Source organism: Schistocerca americana, chromosome 1, assembly GCF_021461395.2.
Source record: "Schistocerca americana isolate TAMUIC-IGC-003095 chromosome 1, iqSchAmer2.1, whole genome shotgun sequence".
Lineage (NCBI taxonomy): Eukaryota > Metazoa > Arthropoda > Insecta > Orthoptera > Acrididae > Schistocerca > Schistocerca americana.
The window spans coordinates 355,059,090-355,079,109 of NC_060119.1; positions in this window are offsets into that span (position 1 = coordinate 355,059,090).

Here is a 20,020-nt window from a genome sequence, read left to right on the forward strand (position 1 = left end):
ATTACATAATGTTATACTTGCTAATTTGGGTGCAGAAAAGTCCTCTGGAGATTATAGGCTCTATGCCAGATGCGTCACGTTCACTTGAGCGAACGCCAGTCAGTACAAAGCGGTCGCTGATGTAGCTGAAATTGGTCTTACCATGACCGATGCTCATGAACCCTTTCACAAATGTGTTTCCGCAAGACTTGTTTTTGCTAGCTGGTTATAAAATGAAAGAAACTGTTTCCGACTTTCTGTCAGCCTGATGCTCCTAGCAGACAGATGGAATATGGCCTAAAAAAGAAAGGAAAAGGATGGGTTTCACATCACAGTCTGCGTTCACACGATATGACATTGACTACTAGACCACGAATAGGTTTTTCACAACAACAGCTGAAGTGGAAGTCGAAATTTCTCGTGCCATATGCTGCGTACCCCATCATGATAAAAACATGATGCTAACAGATTTGAAATTCGGTGACCGGTTGGACTGAGGCTAGCTTGTAATGGGTAAGGTGTGTGTTCGATTCCCGCTGGGGATACCAGTTTTTAACAGCCACAAACATACCCTCTTCACCTCCAGTAACACAAAGTAAAGAATGTAGGACTGTGCCGTGGTTCCAAATCAACATTAAACATGTCCATTCGCTACTGAGCGTAACAGAGTTGGATTAGTTTTGGCTGTCAGAGGCGGAAGTCGCTGCTTGCAGAAACTCTTTCCCTACTGAGCTTCCATACGCTGGTAATGTTATTTTAGTTCACGAACCAATCGTTATGTAAGGTCACACGACCTTCATTTCTTATTCTAAGTGATTTTGAGACTTTGAAAATATTGGCACTGGACTGGGATTCGAGCTCCAATTCCAGTTTTTCTCTGAATTTCAACCTTTCGAGATGATACTGTCCCATCATTTTGTTTTTTCCTCACGATGGCAAAACCCTCCAGTTCTCTACGAACGGCGCGACCCTAACTACTGGTGAAAGAGAATCCGATAGTTAACACCTCATCGTGTGGGATCAAGAATGACGATATGTGCGGGATTGGAGTCCCACGCAGCACGGAACTATTCGTTGAGTTACCCCTAACTGAACAAGTGCACATCTCGCTACTGGTGAAGAAACAATAAATATTTCGTGTCTATTCGTAGCTACAAGACAATAGCGAAAGTTGCCAGGTTCGAATCCCTGGCAAAAATCATTCGTATCGTCTTTTCAGGTTCCAGTATCAAGCTATTGGTGGACATGTTTAATATCTGACATCTGATTGTGCTTAGTTAACAATTCATACAGCTACTGGGTTCTACTCCTCGTGCATCACCGTAACTTTTCTTCATGGCGTTTTACACTTGTGCATTGATTGTTTCGTTTCGTTTCGTGGTTTACTTCTCAGGGGTAATATAAGTTTCATGGGCTTCCGGAACAGTGCTAAACAGTCATATATTTCCAAGTTCGGACATTCGGCCTTGTAAATTTATTCTGGTGAACATGGATAATTTAAAAATTGTTAAGGCTTTCGTGGCTACTTGTTGACAAACTGCCTATTGGCTTCTGTCTCGGGTTCTTCACCCGACGTTCCTCTAATGATTTTTCTGACGTTTCGCCAGCACGAGTGGCTGGCATTGTCAAAGCTTCACCCTCCATTGCCGGCAATGGAGGGCAAGGGAGGGTGAAGCTTTGACAATGCCAGCCACTCGTGCTGGCGAAACGTCAGAGAAATCATTAGATGAACGTCGGCCGAAGAACCGGAGACAGAAACTGATAATTTACGTCTCTTTCTGCCTAATCGAGTCCTCATCAGACACGTAGCTTTGTTTGGTTAACAACGGATATAAATTCGTATCACGAACAAAAATTCATGCTGAAGCCTTGGGTTGTTACTCGAGTCAAGGCGTCGTTCTGCGGCAATTTTTCTACAAGTTTCCTACTTGTCATCTTTAGGCGAAGTGTCCAGGTTCATGTCCTGTCTGGTTGTTAATAGCCGCTGTACCGCAGGCTCCTCTGCGTTGGAGTGCCAATCGCGCGCCCCGGTGGTGGGCGCTCCTGCGTGCTGGCCTATGCGGGCGTCGCGTCCTGGTGGGGCTTGTCATTTCCGTCCGCTGCCTTCGGTGGTTTCGCATCGGAGTGTCGTCGTATTTTTGATATCGCTGTATCCTGTGCGGTTCTAAGCTGGAAACCGTTATCGCGGTTGACAAGGTTATCATGGACTAGTACCTTCACAGTCAGTTAGAAGATCGAATCTCAGAACCTGTTCGCCCTGCACAATCAAACATATGGTTTACCTTGAGACTCTGTTCCGCCACTGCAGATTTCTCCTTATGGCATTGGTGAACGCTACTTACGTGTTCTGAGCAGTGCTGCGATATGCATCGCTGCATCTGGCCGATGTACTGTTTGCTACACTCGCAGCTGATGCTATAGACTCCAGGTGTCTGTATTCCTAGTTCCATGTTTAACTTTATGGTAACTGTTACAAATCGTATGTCGCAATTCCGCAACTGTTATGCAGAATTCTTGAGCGTATTCTGAGTTTTTTTTCTCCAATTTAGGTTAATTCTAGTCCTGGTAAGATTACAATAGTACATTACAAAGTGGCACTTTGTAAATATAAGTTTACAAAACTAACACAAATGGAAAGTAGTGGATGCATGGTTTTGAAGCACAGTGTGAGTAACCATATTTATGTGCATTTATATACTTACGTACAATGTGTGTATATGCACATAAACATATTTGCTGATATTGTACTTTGAAACCATGTATCCACTACCAGAAACAGTGAGGTGTTTTTCGATTTGTCTCAGTTTTGTAAACTTATATTCGCAATGTGCCATATTCTAATACACCGTCGTAATCTTATCAGGGTCAGAATTAACCTACGTCTGAAAAAGAAAACTGATGAAGTCTGTTAAAGGACCAAAAGATAGGTCCCCAGGGCTCGAAATACATCGTGTACTGAAATAAAATCACGATTTTGACTCAAGGTGGTTGTTCCTTATTTTACGAAAGTAATACAATCATGGAACAAACACTGACGACTATGGATAAAATTAAGTAAAACATTTATTTGGCAATATGATAACTCCACTCTATTGCCAAACGAATAGAAATTCGAATGTAATGTATTGCCTCTTTGCTACAAAACATTGCTCAGTCTTCTAATATAAGATTCAGTATCACAGAGAAGAAGAATGTTAATGTTGGGTAGAATAAAGGATAAACTTAAATGGATTCATATCTTTTTTGGCAATAGCCATCTGTCTTCTACAGTTTTGTATTTAAATTTACGACTTATGTGGAACCAAGTCAGAATTTCTTCAGTATATCAAAGCATTCCACGTTCCTCAATCCAGTCTCAAATTTTATTAAAACATCTTTCATTTCATTAAAATTCTTCAATTTTCTTAAGTTATTAGAAACTTTTTGAGATTATTATTTCAACAGTCAACCTGAAACTGTAACAACCAAATTTAGTTACTAAACAAAACGGAATTCACAGGTACTATGAACTACAGTTTTGGGATCTTAACACTGATTCACGCATCAAGTTCAACTCGACTTCTAATGCAAACGTCTTTACGATGTACAACATACCTTGTCGCTCACATGACGTTTATTTACAACTACGTTAGAGGTGTGACGGTTGGGCTCACTGTTCCAAGGATATTACGAATAAGACATTTCACCATGGAGGTAAAAAGAGAAGCGATTTGGCGCTATGAATGTACGCTGTACGTTGTTTTGAAACCAGAGTGGGCGTGGCTTGCTGCCATCTTAAATAGCCCAAAACATTAGCAAACTACTGTTTGCGATTCCTTCTTGTTCATTATTTCTGTCGTGTGCACGGAACAGATGTTTTTAATACTAAAAATTACAGTGCTTACATGTATGACATAGAGTAAGGAAGCCACTTTCAAACGTTTTTCTGTTCTTGAATGCGTATTTGTTGTTGTAATGCAACGCATTTGGCTTCGTTAATGTTACTTGTTTTTGTTGGCGTATTTCGAATAACCAAGAAGAGAAGGATGTGATGTGAAAAGGATGCATTGGTAATGCATTTTATTCCACTTTTAACATATTCGATCGATAGCAAATAAGCTGGAATTCCGAAACCAATGCTTGTTTGCTTATTGGAACTGCTTCTTGTTCGTCGTATTTTCAGCTTTCAACTCGTATGCACAACATGTTTAATGTTCAAGTTTGTAAAAAACTTACCTACGTGTCCTTTGTTATCCCATAAATGTGCGCAGTGAGGAAGGAAGCAATGCAGGCTATCGTATCTCGTGCATGCCAAGTAAGTGAATAATTACTGAAATGTCAAAGAAACAGAACTGCACAGAAGCATACTTCCATACGGAATAGAGTCCTTGCTTTATTAGATTGTCCGTGCATTAGTCTCACTGTAGTTTACACATCTTCTCACTTTGCAGTCTTGCATATGATGCGTCATTCAATGTGTGGCCAATTTTCACGGTAAAACAACGATACAATTTTTTAAACATCTTCCAGCATTGTAGAATGCTATAAATGTGATTAAGGCTTTGTGATATACCAATAGCCAGTTAGTTATTTAGTTAGTTTCATGCTCCATGTCTCATTTGCACGACAGATCGTAATTATGTGGAACGAGTCATTATATATCGACACCATTTTTTTCTAAAGATGCCTCCATGCTGATCATTTATTAGTTTTTTCGTTTTTTAATTTAAGACAGACACATGTTAGTAATTCCTACCCATCACCATTCACACTTTTTTTTTCTACTGACTGGTTTGATGCGGCCCGCCACGAATTCCTTTCCTGTGCTAACCTCTTCATCTCGGAGTAGCACTTGCAACCTACGTCCTCAATTATTTGCTTGACGTATTCCAATCTCTGTCTTCCTCTACAGTTTTTGCCCTCTACAGCTCCCTCTAGTACCATGGAAGTCATTTACACATTACAATAATAGATAATCTCATGCGGAATAGGAGGAATTGTCAAAGAGAGACGTTTTCAGTTTAGTTTCAAGTTTTACTTTGCTTTCTATCGAGGATTCTGTATCAATGGGTAATGATCAAAACATTTGGTTGCAGCATTGTGAACCTGCGAGGTGCCGGGGCTAGCAGTGTATTTAACACTAAATTCTTCTAGAATCTACATATGTAAATCATGCTCTAAGCCCCCACTTATTCTAACTCCGACTTTTGCTGTTGCACATGGATTAAAAAATATACGCGAACTGACTGTAATCAACCCTGCAAGTGGAGTAGAAAAGAGTTTGGCACCTGCAATAATTTAATTTCATAAATAAGTAGTGAGAAATGATAGGGTTGCTCTACCGATTAACAGAATGAAAGTTCTGTCCAAAATAACAATATGATTTATTAAGACTAAACACAAAATAATAAACAAAAGCACATGAAACATTTATAATACATCAAATTGACTCAAATTGGATACTCAAACAAACGCTGTGAAGGTGAAGTTGTCCCTAAACTAGATTGTGAGGTTTATGACGAAGTGGTATGTGGAGCCAATTCCTTGCCACTCAAATCTTAAGAGAGACACACAGCTAACCCAGCATTAATTGCTGCTACCCAAGACAGAACAAAGTTAGAGAAAGACGAACAGGCGCGTTCTGCTGAGCTCTGATTACCACCTAGGAAAATCCCTATCTGCCGGTGCTGCGAACATACATTACCAAACTGTCTTCTTAACTGCCAGAACACGATCTGGCGTACCGGAGGCGATGGCTGGTTGCTTCGACGTCCTGTCGTGGTGATGATAATGTCGCGAGTATAGCCCGAAACGAATTATCCTGGTTTGGTTGTTCCAGACTAAAAACTTCCTAGCAATACAAATGCGCCTCTGAGGGAGACGAAGAAGGCTCGCCACACAATCGCTGACGGTACAGTGATTGATTTTAACAAGTGAAGTCACACTGTAACTTCGATACAGTCAACTTTAGCCAAAACTGCTCTAGACAGACAACATAGGCCGCTTGTACGCAGAACGCTCAATTGCCAACTGTACTCGGAAAGTTACGTTGAAGTCAAAACTTCAGCAACTTCGTCAAACAGTTACAATTAAATAAAAGTACACTCCTGGAAATTGAAATAAGAACACCGTGAATTCATTGTCCCAGGAAGGGGAAACTTTATTGACACATTCCTGGGGTGAGATACATCACATGATCACACTGACAGAACCACAGGCACATAGACACAGGCAACAGAGCATGCACAATGTCGGCACTAGTACAGTGTATATCCACCTTTCGCAGCAATGCAGGCTGCTATTCTCCCATGGAGACGATCGTAGAGATGCTGGATGTAGTCCTGTGGAACGGCTTGCCATGCCATTTCCACCTGGCGCCTCAGTTGGACCAGCGTTCGTGCTGGAAGTGCAGACCGCGTGAGACGACGCTTCATCCAGTCCCAAACATGCTCAATGGGGGACAGATCCGGAGATCTTGCTGGCCAGGGTAGTTGACTTACACCTTCTAGAGCACGTTTGGTGGCACGGGATACATGCGGACGTGCATTGTCCTGTTGGAACAGCAAGTTCCCTTGCCGGTCTAGGAATGGTAGAACGATGGGTTCGATGACGGTTTGGATGTACCGTGCACTATTCAGTGTCCCCTCGATGATCACCAGTGGTGTACGGCCAGTGTAGGAGATCGCTCCCCACACCATGATGCCGGGTGTTGGCCCTGTGTGCCACGGTCGTATGCAGTCCTGATTGTGGCGCTCACCTGCACGGCGCCAAACACGCATACGGCCATCATTGGCACCAAGGCAGAAGCGACTCTCATCGCTGAAGACGACACGTCTCCATTCGTCCCTCCATTCACGCCTGTCGCGACACCACTGGAGGCGGGCTGCACGATGTTGGGGCGTGAGCGGAAGACGGCCTAACGGTGTGCGGGGCCGTAGCCCAGCTTCATGGAGACGGTTGCGAATGGTCCTCGCCGATACCCCAGGGGCAACAGTGTCCCTAATTTGCTGGGAAGTGGCGGTGCGGTCCCCTACGGCACTGCGTAGGATCCTACGGTCTTGGCGTGCATCCGTGCGTCGCTGCGGTCCGGTCCCAGGTCGACGGGCACGTGCACCTTCCGCCGACCACTGGCGACAACATCGATGTACTGTGGAGACCTCACGCCCCACGTGTTGAGCAATTCGGCGGTACGTCCACCCGGCCTCCCGCATGCCCACTATACGCCCTCGCTCAAAGTCCGTCAACTGCACATACGGTTCACGTCCACGCTGTCGCGGCATGCTACCAGTGTTAAAGACTGCGATGGAGCTCCGTATGCCACGGCAAACTGTCTGACACTGACGGCGGCGGTGCACAAACGCTGCGCAGCTAGCGCCATTCGACGGCCAACACCGCGGTTCCTGGTGTGTCCGCTGTGCCGTGCGTGTGATCATTGCTTGTACAGCCCTCTCGCAGTGTCCGGAGCAAGTATGGTGGGTCTGACACACCGGTGTCAATGTGTTCTTTTTTCCATTTCCAGGAGTGTATATTAGACAGCCAACCGAAGGCCGGCTGTCCAGAGCGGCGAGGGCTCAGTCTTGTAACCTACTCCGACCGAAAGGCGAGACCCGACTACCCAGAGCACCCGTACAGGCCGAACACAGAACATTCCCGCCTCCACGACAGTGGCCGTGGTTAAACGTTCCAATCAGCAACTCGAAAACCGGCGGAAAATTCCACTCTATTGCCGGAGCACTACCATTCTACCAATGGAGATTCTTGGCGCCAATTTCTGCGCTGATTTTGCTACGTGACGGAGCTATGCCCTGAGCAAGCCAATCACAGTTACTATTTTGCAGAAAGCGCGGGAATTTTCCTGCCACAACTGCCTGGGTACACAAGTCATTCCCACACCTCGCTGGTAGCCCGCCAGAAAGTGTTTTCGCTAAGTTTCTGCGAAGTAACGGAACCTCTAGCCCAGCCGCTACTTCAGGCCCCTGCGGGCGTGTCTCTTGACAATGTCGGCGTCTGGAAAGCATTCACTCGACTCCCTCACACCCGTCGGCTTAACCCTCTCGAGATCAGCGGAGCCCGCCTGTCACCGGACCACCTGGGTGACGAGAGACGCTGCGTGGGAAGTCCGCGTGTGAAGGAATAGCAACTTTTCACCGCATGCAATTAGAGAGGAAAATCGTAAGATAGAAATATGAGAGGGGGCTCATGCCACTTCTCAAACCCTGTTTGTGCCACAGACAACCTTAATGTAGCGTAATGAATGTCATTTTTTTTTCTTCTGGTACTGTAATTATGTACATCATTGTTCCTGATGAAATGCAGTTTATTTAAAGCAAACATCACGAGGGAATAACTACACTATGAAACGGGTAGATTGTCACTCACCCGCAGAACAGCAAACACCACGATGAAAAGAGCGTTCACGTAAGTTTTCAGCCAAAGCCTTCTTCAGAAAGGAAGCGAAGCACACGTACACATTCATAAAATTACGCACACTAAACACACACACATACACATGACCACTGTCTCCGGATGTTGTAGTCAGAATCTTTTTTACAGGGGGAGGAAATGTGAACAATGATGATTATCTGCGGGGGGAATTTAGGGCATGAGACGCTGTCCCAACAATCAGCGCGTAAAGTAGCCGTGTGTTGTGCGGGGACGAGACCGTTGATACAGCGTGGCTCGTATGTCGAAGTGTTTGCGATTTGAAAGGCAACGAGAAACGCAGGGAAGAAGAGAACGAATATAAAGGCAAGCTAAAGTCAAATGACAAAAATAAAACGTCTACAATAAAAAAGTGAACAGCGCACTCACAATCTATCTATGCGAAAGAAAATACTGCCGTTTAAACAAATGAATCTCATTCCTTTAAACTTTAGATTACGATCGGATCGGTTAGCACACCCGAAAACAACGCAAGCTGGGATTCTTGACGAAACGACTACTTTCCACAAAATCAAAGCACCCCACACGGTCCAAACGGGGCACGGGCGCGTCAGAGTGACGTCACGAAGAAATGTCACTGCGGCAAACCTAATCCTTTGGGCTTCTTAACATGGCGGACGTCGGCTTCAAGTTTATGATGTAATGACATCTCCATTCTTTTTTTATATCTATGCTTTTCACAACACAACATATTCTTGTAGTAAAACTTGAAAGCAAGATATATCGCCGTTCCACAAGTGAGCCATCTGTATGCAAAGATATGTTGTACCAAATGACTATCGCTAGCCGCCTTCCAATGTAAATATGGCCATGAATCTCCGAATAGATGTTCGGCTCGTCTTCGGTGCAATACTCTTAATTTAAGCAGAGAGGCTGCATCTTTAAGGCAACTGGGATCTATCAGGAAAGAAAGCAATTCGGAAGGGATTGGCTGTGACATATAGTAAGGGACCAACCCCGACATCTGACTAAACTGAAAATAGGAAACCACGGAAAACCATATCCACAGTTGCCGGCGGATGGATTCGAACAACATCGCCTCCCAAATCCAGAGATTGATAGCTCAGCACCTCAAGCCGCACGGCTACCCCGTTCGGTGGAGAATGTGAAAAACAGGGATGTTGTTCACTGTTTTCGAATAAAACAAAATGCATCACAACAAAAGATGGAACTCTGATATTGCACGTTTTTCCTTTGATTGTGCATGTTTCGTCACTTGATAGTGAATTAATGCACGCGTTTTAAGATTTAATTGTCCAGGGAATTTATGGGTTTAGTTATTATAGTATGGCAATAGCGTAAATAGTTTTTGGACTAAAGGGTGGGAGGGGAGTTGTAGGACGCATTCGGCTCGGACAAATTCAAGTAGCCTGTTGAAGAACTGTTTTAGAAACGGGCGAACTAAAAAATGTGCTCTCATCACATACTCCTTCTGCTCTCCATAATTTCTCCCCATCGTTGCGTATGGGAACCGGTTTTCATAAATGAGAAAAAACCGGATGACCAGATTTGGGCTAATAATGATAGAATTTTAGCAAATTTGTCAAATAAATGCAACCAGCATCGTTTGGGCGATATTTTTTATGATCTGCGCGATTTGTGGACTTCATAGTCAAATCCAAGCGTATTTTTATGCATTCATTTTACTTTAATGTTATTTGCAATGATGTTTACCCTTCGCTGCCATGTGAAATATTTCAACCCCTAAGTTTTACCAGTCTCCAAATAACGACTACAATGCTAACGTTGAACTGCTAAAGATGGGTAATTATGGTATTTTAGCAGTGTGTACATACAGAGTTTTCGGAAATTCCCGTTACCAACTTCTAGGACTTGTAGGGGGGAGTGAGTACATAATATCTGAGAGAAGGTCATGCCTGGGAACGTAGTTTTCCGTTCTTCGACTGTTTCAGTTCAAATGTTTAACTCATACACTTCTGCTTGAGGAAATGAATTAGGTGTGACGCAGTACAATTATTAGGTAACAGTTCGGGAGGAAACATAACGAAACATCCATTTATCACTTGAGAACATTGCGTTTCTATTAACAGCTTAGTATTACTTGTTTACGTTAGTCCAGAACAAAAAAGACTCCATCAAACTGTACGTACAGAACAGTACTGGCGCACAACAACAGCGGCTCGATGTGGCAACCACCAACGTTGTTACACACACTGTAGCTAAGAAGCGTGGCTTGTTCTGGTAAATCCCACCTGGGGTCTTCAATTTCTAGTGTAGCAGACGCGGACGCGTTTCACATCTGAAATGAAACCGTCGCAGAACGGACTTGGTTTCCTATTCAAAAATTATTTATTCAATCTTCCCTACAAGTCCTAGAGCCGGCCGAGGTGGCCGAGCGGTTCTAGGCGCTACAATATGGAACCGCGCGACCGCTACGGTCGCAGGTTAGGATCCTGCCTCGGGCATAGATGTGTGTGATGTCCTTAGGTTAGTTAGGCCAGCCGGAGTGGCCGTGCGGTTCTAGGCGCTACAGTCTGGAACCGAGCGGCCGCTCCGGTCGCAGGTTCGAATCCTGCCTCCGGCATGGCTGTGTGTCATGTCCTTAGGTTAGCTAGGTTTAATTAGTTCTAAGGTCTAGGCGACTGATGACCTCAGAAGTTAAGTCGCATAGTGCTCAGAGCCATTTGAACCTTAGGTTAGTTAGGTTTAAGTAGTTCTAAGTTCTAGGGGATTGATGACCTCAGAAGTTAAGTCCCATAGTGCTCAGAGCCATTTGAACCATTTGAACCAAGTCCTAGAAGTTTCTAACGGGATTTTCGATACACCCTTTATTTTTAACTTTCATAACGCTAGTGGACGAATCAAAATCAGTTTTCTTCTTTCTTGTTACAAACTTACACGTTTTTAGAAACTGTGAGAACAAGACACCGCACAAAAATGATAAACTGCAACACTGACATCACACTAAACTGCAAGTGAGAATTGAACCGCTTAACAAAACAAAAGCTTAACTTAAGTAAGGGCAACAACGTAAACTAGTTGGTCTTGACTAAAGTAGGGACAGGCGAAAGCCGATAGTGCTATCGACATATCAATAGTTTAAAACTATCGATAGTTACGTTGCCTATCGATAGTGCGTATCCCTTTTTCGTCGTAGGATTGAAAATCAGAATATAAGGCGTGAACAAGAAGTTTCCGTTCTATGGACGTACAGTCCAGAATCGGTATGCCACTGAAGTATAATCGCCGTGGGCATTGAGGCAATCATTGTACCGACGCACCAGGCTGGAGATACACATTTGGTAAAATACCGTGTCCTGCTACGTGAAGAAGTCTACGGCTGCCTGCAGGAAATCCTCGTCCGACAGGAATCATCGACCCTTCAAGGCTTTTTTAAAGGACCGAAGGTGTGATAATCGCATGGGGAGAGATGAGGACTTACGGACGGGTGCTCAAGTATCCCCCACTTGAGTTCGAGTAACTTTTCTGTTATATTTGCAATATGGAACTTGCGTTGTTACGAAGCAGTAGCACCTCTTATCGCACTATTCCACAACGGTGGCTTTTGACAGACATGCTGCCCTACACATATTTTTCATTCTCCGATGGTTGTCTACCGGTCTCTGTTCTTCAGCAGCCAATAAAAGAACAACAGCTCGCTGATCCTGGTTAGACGCATTTGGCAGTAACGTCGCTATAGTTCTCGTTCCCGCATATACCGCACTCACGCCGGCAAGACACGAATACCAGACTAATCCCTTGCCTACATGTCGGTGCTTATACCACCGCATCGGAGTCGCGTTACTTTGCATATACGGTGCAGCAACGCCTTAACAGGGTAACTTCCTGATCGCCCCATGTATCTTTCAGTCTCGTTAGACGACAACTGGGTCCCTGGGTCCTGTGTAATTTCATTTAAGTGATAGGGAGAGTCCGGATCCCTTGGACACCCTCCCCCGTCCCCCTTCGGCCACGTCCTTGAATATGAACCACGATCACAAATGTTCATCACATGTTTTGAATGTCAGCTTGGTTCTACTCATTACATTCTATTACAACAGCCTTAATTTAATTTCATATTCCTTGCTGCAAATAAGTACCGCGTATAAAGATAACCGTCTCTGTAAATTCACGAAACCTGTTATTTCCGTGTTAAAATTTATACCGTGGCAGCTGATCCGTACGAGTTGTGCATGCTCGTGAGTTGTCAGTGCTTGAAGACAAACAATGACACATTCCCCGTTCTCACGTCCTCTAACCCCGCGGTGGCCGCGTTATTCTTCTGCCACGGGGTCAGCGGCCAACCTTAAGTAACCTCACGGCCGAATTCACCAACGTCAATTAAAATTAAACACCTCTTAAAATGTTACTGTCTCTGCAAGTATCCAGCTTTTGGTTGCTAAATGCATATTACTATAAAATATGCTGAGAACCGCAGGCCGCATGAATACTTGATTGGTGCTGCATGCGGACTGCAGTATGACGACCCTGTACTAAAGTATATGAACAGTTAAGAATGAAAAAAGCCGCGGAGTATGATAGGAAATAGCGAACTGAAAAGTGTCTAATGGAATGTCACGTGGAAGAAAGCAAAGGGACCGACCGATGTGGCCGAGAGGTTCTAGGCGCTTCAGCCCGGAACCGCGCGACCGTTACGGTCGCAGGTTCGAATCCTGCTTCGGGCATGGATGTGTGTGATGTCCTTAGGTTAGTTAGGTTTAAGGAGTTCCAAGTCTAGGGGACTCATGACTTCAGATTTTAAGTCCCACAGTGCTTAGAGTAATTTGAACCTATCTTAAATTCAGTAAATACTAAACAAACTTTAACAATGAAAGAAATAAATCAATTAACCTTCGAATTAGTTTAACAAACTGCGCAGTATGAACACTGTGGGAGGACCCTAATGGGAGGAAGACTGTGTAGAAGTAAAAGCGCCAGTATGTCCTTATCTGCACAACTCGCTGATGCAAGATTAACGAAAATAAATTCCAGTTGGAGTTAAGTCATCAGCTTAGACTGCACATTCAAACATGTGATAAGCGAATACTCAGATTATGGATAGCGTTACCGTGTATTTCGAAAACTCGCCTGCGCTCTAAGCCAGCAGAGTGCAGCCACATATGGCCAGCAGCTTCCGTCTCTCTTGGTCAGCGTCCGCGGCACTCGATCCACCATTCCCGACTCCCCGACTAAGCCCCTTCCACCTGCTGAGGACCCAAACTCTCACGAAATCATAGGTGGAGGGGCTGAATCTATACAACTGCTAATGTGACGGCCGAGAAATGCCACAATGTTTTCAAGAAATCGGGTAAAAGGCTGCTCGTTTGGCGTACACCACAATTTCGTTTACGAAGTTAGTATCAGACTTAAATTGTGTTATTTCCGGTTGACCGGTCTCTTCGTGCCCTACGCTAGGCAAACCGAAGCAGTCTCAGTGTCTGAATCACGATTTTGGAGCAAACCAGAGGCGCCGCCGTATGTTCTACTGGCACCAGGTCGCCGATCCTCAAGATTCCAGCCACAGAGCAGCCTAATTATCGTACTCGCTTATCTCCAGGGGGGTGGCAGGACACACAGGTAGGTGAATGAGGTTCAGCCTTGCACTAATTTGCAAGCTGTGTTTAAGTGGAATGATAATGAGCTTAGGCTCGAAACCAGTCATCAAATAATAAACAAAATTAAAATTGCTACTCGAACGGTTTTCTGCGGTTTATTGCATAATTTGGTAAACCATGCAGATGGTGACGTCATGCCTTCCAGAATCCTGGAAATTAGTGGATAGTAATCATTGGTTCGTCATATTTCCATGCTAAGACACATTCCAATGTTTGTTAACTTTTTTAAGAAACGATAAGGTAGACTGACGTGGAGTCTTAACCGGCATCTTCCTGAGTATTTAAGTAAACAGTGTTGGGTTATGTGGCTGCGCATACACTCCAGGTAATCAGGCCTGATAAGTGGCTATAAATTTATGTTCTATAAGTCTACAGTTTTAATTGTTTAGGCTGGAAATACATTAAATGAGTTACCAAGCAGTGACGCTGACAGTTCTGCTGTACACTATCTCTGGGTTGGATGACTGTCTGTTCATTGTAAGCAAGCTAGTAGGGGATATAATTCCTCTTTAGCCTTTGGCAAGAATATGAAAAAATTTAAGTGACTGTAAATATGAGAATGCAAAGAATAACTATGTATTTCTAGAGGGTCTGGCTGTTTTGCTGCCAGATATATGCAGTATAAAGCAGGTAATGTGTGTCGAGCAGGCTTAAACTATTACATAGTAAAGTTTTCATATAATTGTAGTCCCGAGAGCATTCTGCAGTTTTGTCTACTGGGGTGCTATGCTAGCTTAGATGTTGTTGATCATATCATTTCTGGTCCTGGTTCCTAAAATTCCGGTTCATAAGTCTTACATTTTTTTTGTTGGTAGTGCACATGTTGTGGAAGACCGTACTTTTAATGAATTATTCGGTAATTGGGGGGGGGGGGGGGGGGGCACAATACCATACCTCGATACTCTAGTATGTGATGTATGTCTAACTTGGAAACCGATTACACAAACTGTGATACTGGTAGTCGTATCATGGACTAGCTCTTGGTATAATACCGTGTCGTTCTGCTGGGCGACTATTTGTCGTAAGCAAATCAGTACGGTACGCATACACTGTGAAACTACTTGCGTGCGAGAAATTACCCACACCCAGAAAACTAATTGTGAGCTGTTCACGTCTTTAAGGTCTAAGCTATACATTTTAATATGCACAAATCGGTAATTCGATTTTTAAGGCCCCAGACCATCTGAATATGAAAGGAAGCTGACTAACAGAAACAATTTTTCAATTAACACATTCGTTTATTCAATAAACATATTCATAACAAACAGATTGTGAAAGATCGTGAAATGGCTTAAAACTCTACCATGTACATTCTAATTAGTGGATTTCTATCGGTTCCGAAGTTACTTGACTGAACGATAAGGGTAAGCTCTCGTAATGGACGTTTCTATCTGAACATGTATTTCAAAGTTCCTTCATCCCAAATGAAAACAGTGACTGTAAACCTGCTGGTTAATCAAGAAACTCGAACACTCAGTACTGTAAGGGTGGATCTGAGACAGGCGATTGTACAGAAAAAATGGCTCTGAGCACTATGGGACTCAACTTCTGAGGTTATTAGTCCCCTAGAACTTAGAACTAGTTAAACCTAACTAACCTAAGGACATCACACACATCCATGCCCGAGGCAAGATTCGAACCTGCGGCCGTAGCGATCTCGCGGTTCCAGACTGCAGCGCCTAGAACCGCACGGACACTTCGGCCGGCGATTATACAGACGTCTGTAAGTTCGGACCAAGAGATGCCCTATCATACTGATGCTGCTACTTATGCTCACCATTATTAATCACCGACGACCATGGTTAATCCAACTGCTGTACGTATGACTCTGCCGTAGAGCAGCAGAGGGCGCGTTGCTGCTGCCGCAACTCAAAAAAATGTCAAAATATGTGTGAAATCTTATGGGACTTAACTGCTTAGGTCATCAGTCCCTAAGCTTACACACTACATAACCTAAATTATCCTAAGGACAAACACACACACCCATGCCCGAGGGAGGACTCGAACCTCCGCCGGGACCAGCCGCACAGTCCATGACTGCAGCGCCATGAGACCGCTCGGCTAATCCCGCGCGGCAGTGGCAACTCCGGATCCTGCTCATCTCCCAGGACGCGCATTGATCTCCATCTCCAATGTACACAGCTAATATGCACAAGATGTGCACAGCTCCATGTCTCTTCCAGTCTGTTCTCCTGTGCATGTAATCACTTACTTCACTAATTTTCACTAATTCCATGCCCTGCTATCACTTCCCATCAACGCTGCGTGCCCACCAGTAGCGAGAAATGTATACATTACGCCCCAATAGCATGGATCCTTCCAGCACACAAAATCCCCCCAAGGCAATGCGTCATGGTACAATGCAAATAACACAACAAAACGCCTTCTCACTTCTAAAAAACGGCCTCCACAGCTCCATTTCCATGCTGTCACTGACTGATTTACCAACACAATTCCACCACTGGGCGTGGTCTAGGTTGTAAATAAATAATAGCCAGCAAACTACTGGCTCGTTCATGGTGTCTTGACTTCGCTGCAGACAGACGAGGCTCCACATTCCCCTGATGGCAAAGGATCGGCGTTTTTGAAGCAGTTTCTGTGCAACGTGTCTCAAACCCAAGAGGCTGTGATTTTCCCCACACACAAAAATCATGCAGAAAATGAGTCATCCCAGCACCATGTTAAATGAATGGAAATGAATACAGAAAGATTACAACATGTCCAGTCATTGTCATTCAATACACTTTAAACAAATACATTGTTCATGGCATCTGCACCATTATCTCCCGTTAATTACCCAATCAACCTCGAGCTGAATGGAAAAGGAATGCCAAATTGCTTGCCACATTTCATAACATCCTTCTGTCTATGAAAATTTTGTACAATAAGTGACCCTCTTAAGTCATGCTGAGGGGTGGCAACAATAAAAATTTTGCAGTCCACTTACTATCTGAAACTGGATAAATGCTCAAATGACAAGCCTTATTATTGACCATCAGTATTGTCACTAGACTAACATTCGGGAGGACGACGGTTCAAACCCGCGTCCGGCCATCTTGATTTAGGTTTTCCGTGATTTCCCGAAATTGCTTCAAGTAAATGCCGGGATGGTTCCTTTGAAAGGGCACGGCCGACTTCCTTCCCTAATGGTCTCTTCCACCAAACCAACTAACCATCAATATTGTGTCAAGCACACACACACAATTTCAGACACCCCCAAGGAACCAACCTAAGTTTACTTTATTACAGCACTCGATGCTGAATACAGATTCTTAGAAACTATGGAATATACAATGGCAAATTAGGACTAGAATACCAGCTGAACAGTATAAAGAACAAACTTTCCTCTCAGGTGAGGGTCAATATTATGTTATACACTTTGAATCTTTTATTGTGCCTGATTTTTAGTATGGCTGCTTGGCCACTCATCTTATTACACGCTGAATATAATTGCGACTGAAGATCCACTCACACGCTATACCTAACAGTGTTTATAATATTTAAGAGTACTTTCAGACTATCAAGCAGAACATGAGAATACTGATTATGTGTTATAAATATCATCACTGTAAGATGTGATCGACACAAGGGAAAACTGATTCTTCATAAAGCCATGCTATCAGATCACTTAAGCAGCTAACTGAATGTTGAGTGAAATGCAGAATCTAAGATGATCAAGTGTTCGTACGTACTAAATTATTACATCTGTGGAAACATGGTGTGAGTTTTAGATAAGTGTGGCAATGACAGACACAGAAATAAATATTCTGTGTGATTGCTAATTCTTAATCATAAAATGCACTGACAATATGTGCTAGATCAAATAACATAACATAACAAAAATGTGTGATAATAAATACTCAACAAGAAACTGACATCAATATAAAGATTTACATGAAATGAACCTCATCTTTGAGTTTTACTCTCGTCTGGAACGTCACACGGGCACTGGGATTCACTTCTGTCGCATCAGTGTAGTGGAGGTGCACTGAGGCACAATGAACAGATGGCTGGCACACAGATTAGTTTGATGCAGCTATCTGGTCGTCACTCATAGCATGCGTGTCGCATCTGCCAGATGTAATCAATACAGTGGACAGCAGGTGGACCTCCTCCTTGTCTTCTTTGGAACAGTCTATAGTGTGGGTGACAGTGAAACTGGCTGAGGCAATATCTCTGTCAGTGGCTAGCATTCACCCGCTGTGACAGTGCCCCTGGCACTCGGTGCTCCCGTTATGTCAGGCTGGCAGCACACACAGGTTGCTCTTGTGACACTACTCCTCGAATTTGTGTGGTTCTGCACTGTACTTAAAGACCAGACTCAGTACACGACTTTCTACAATCTAAAATACATACTCTCATAAATATGGAGTGACACTAATAGTACACAAAAATATAATGACTGTAAATGTTAAGTGTCCTCAAGTGTGAATGAAAATGCAAACAAATCTGATGACATTTAATTATGGCTGGTGTACTATACAGTTTAATCATTGTTTTATATATTTATTCTCATTTATTGTGACTGGCTAGTTATAGCAGATGACCTATGTCTTTCGTCTTATGAAGCTATCATGAGAGAAGAATGTGTTAACAGCCCAAGTATTGAATGTGTTCACATTTCCATCATGTCATAACTGAAGTATAATATGATGAGTTAATTTGCATGCATAGTAAACCTAGTTAACTATAAAACATCATGATTAATAAACTACCAGCCGGCCGATGTGGCCGAGCAGTTCTAGGCGCTTCAGTCCGGAACCGCGCTGCTGCTACAGTCGCAGGTTCGAATCCTGCCTCGGGCATGGATGTGTGTGATGTCCTTAGGTTAGTTAGGTTTAAGTAGTTCTAAGTCTAGGGGACTGATGACCTCAGATGTTAAGTCTCATAGTGCTTAGAGCCATTGGAACCATTTTGAGTAAATTACCAATATTCTGGATATAGATTGTGGTCCCTACTGTCGGATGACAACACCCTAACATATTTCGTTTTTGATTACCTTCCATTCCAACCATCTGTTTCGTTGTCTTTATTATCTGCTCTGTACTCCTCAGGACAAAATCTCACAACACTAACTAGATCCTACAGCAATTATTTATATATCTAATTTTTATCTCTCATTAAATTACTGTGTGCAACGCCGAGCTGAGATTCTCATGATGTTATTTTCAGTTTCACATTAATTACACACCTATGTAGGTTTGACATCCGTTACAATTCCTTCATTGTTATAATACCTTCATCGATCTCAGTACCTTCGACCTTCCCTTATTCATCGTGTTTTATCTCTCCTGCACACACTAACAAAAAGCATTTAATAACCATTATATCCCGTATCTCATTACATGCTGTTATTGGATACTGGATTGTTGAAGACTGGTGAGCATCTCAGAATTCTGCAGCAAACCCCTTTTTCAAAAAAATGTTCAAATGTGTGTGTGAAATCTTATGGGACTTAACTGATAAGGTCATCAGTCCCTACGCTTACACACTACTTAACCTAAATTATCCTAAGGACAAACACACACACCCATGCCCGAGGGAGGACTCGAACCTCCGCCGGGATCAGCCGCACAGTCCATGACTGCAGCGCCTGAGACCGCTCGGCTAATCCCGCGCGGCAACTCTTATTCCCACAGTCATCACTCGCCCATGTCATCCTTCACACAACAATCAATCTTGTTGCAGCCAAACACATAACACTCATGCTGCTATAAAAACCACAAAAAATGTTTGCAAAGAACACATAACTCTTATGGACGTTCTCTGACGTCAAACGACAACAAATTCACAGAACTCAACACATTCGCATCCACTCGCATCACTAGCGAAGACATCAATACACTTAAAATCATCGTCTATAACGCTGGTCGGCGCCGACAAAATAAAAGAGCGCATAACCCCAAACAATCAACTGATGGCTAGACAGCTATAACAACTAAAAAATACGAAACGACAATTGACGACCAGTACCGATATCTCATTCCTCGCAACAGCCATCCGACATGAGGCAAACACTTGATATTAACGTATCTCTTCCAGCT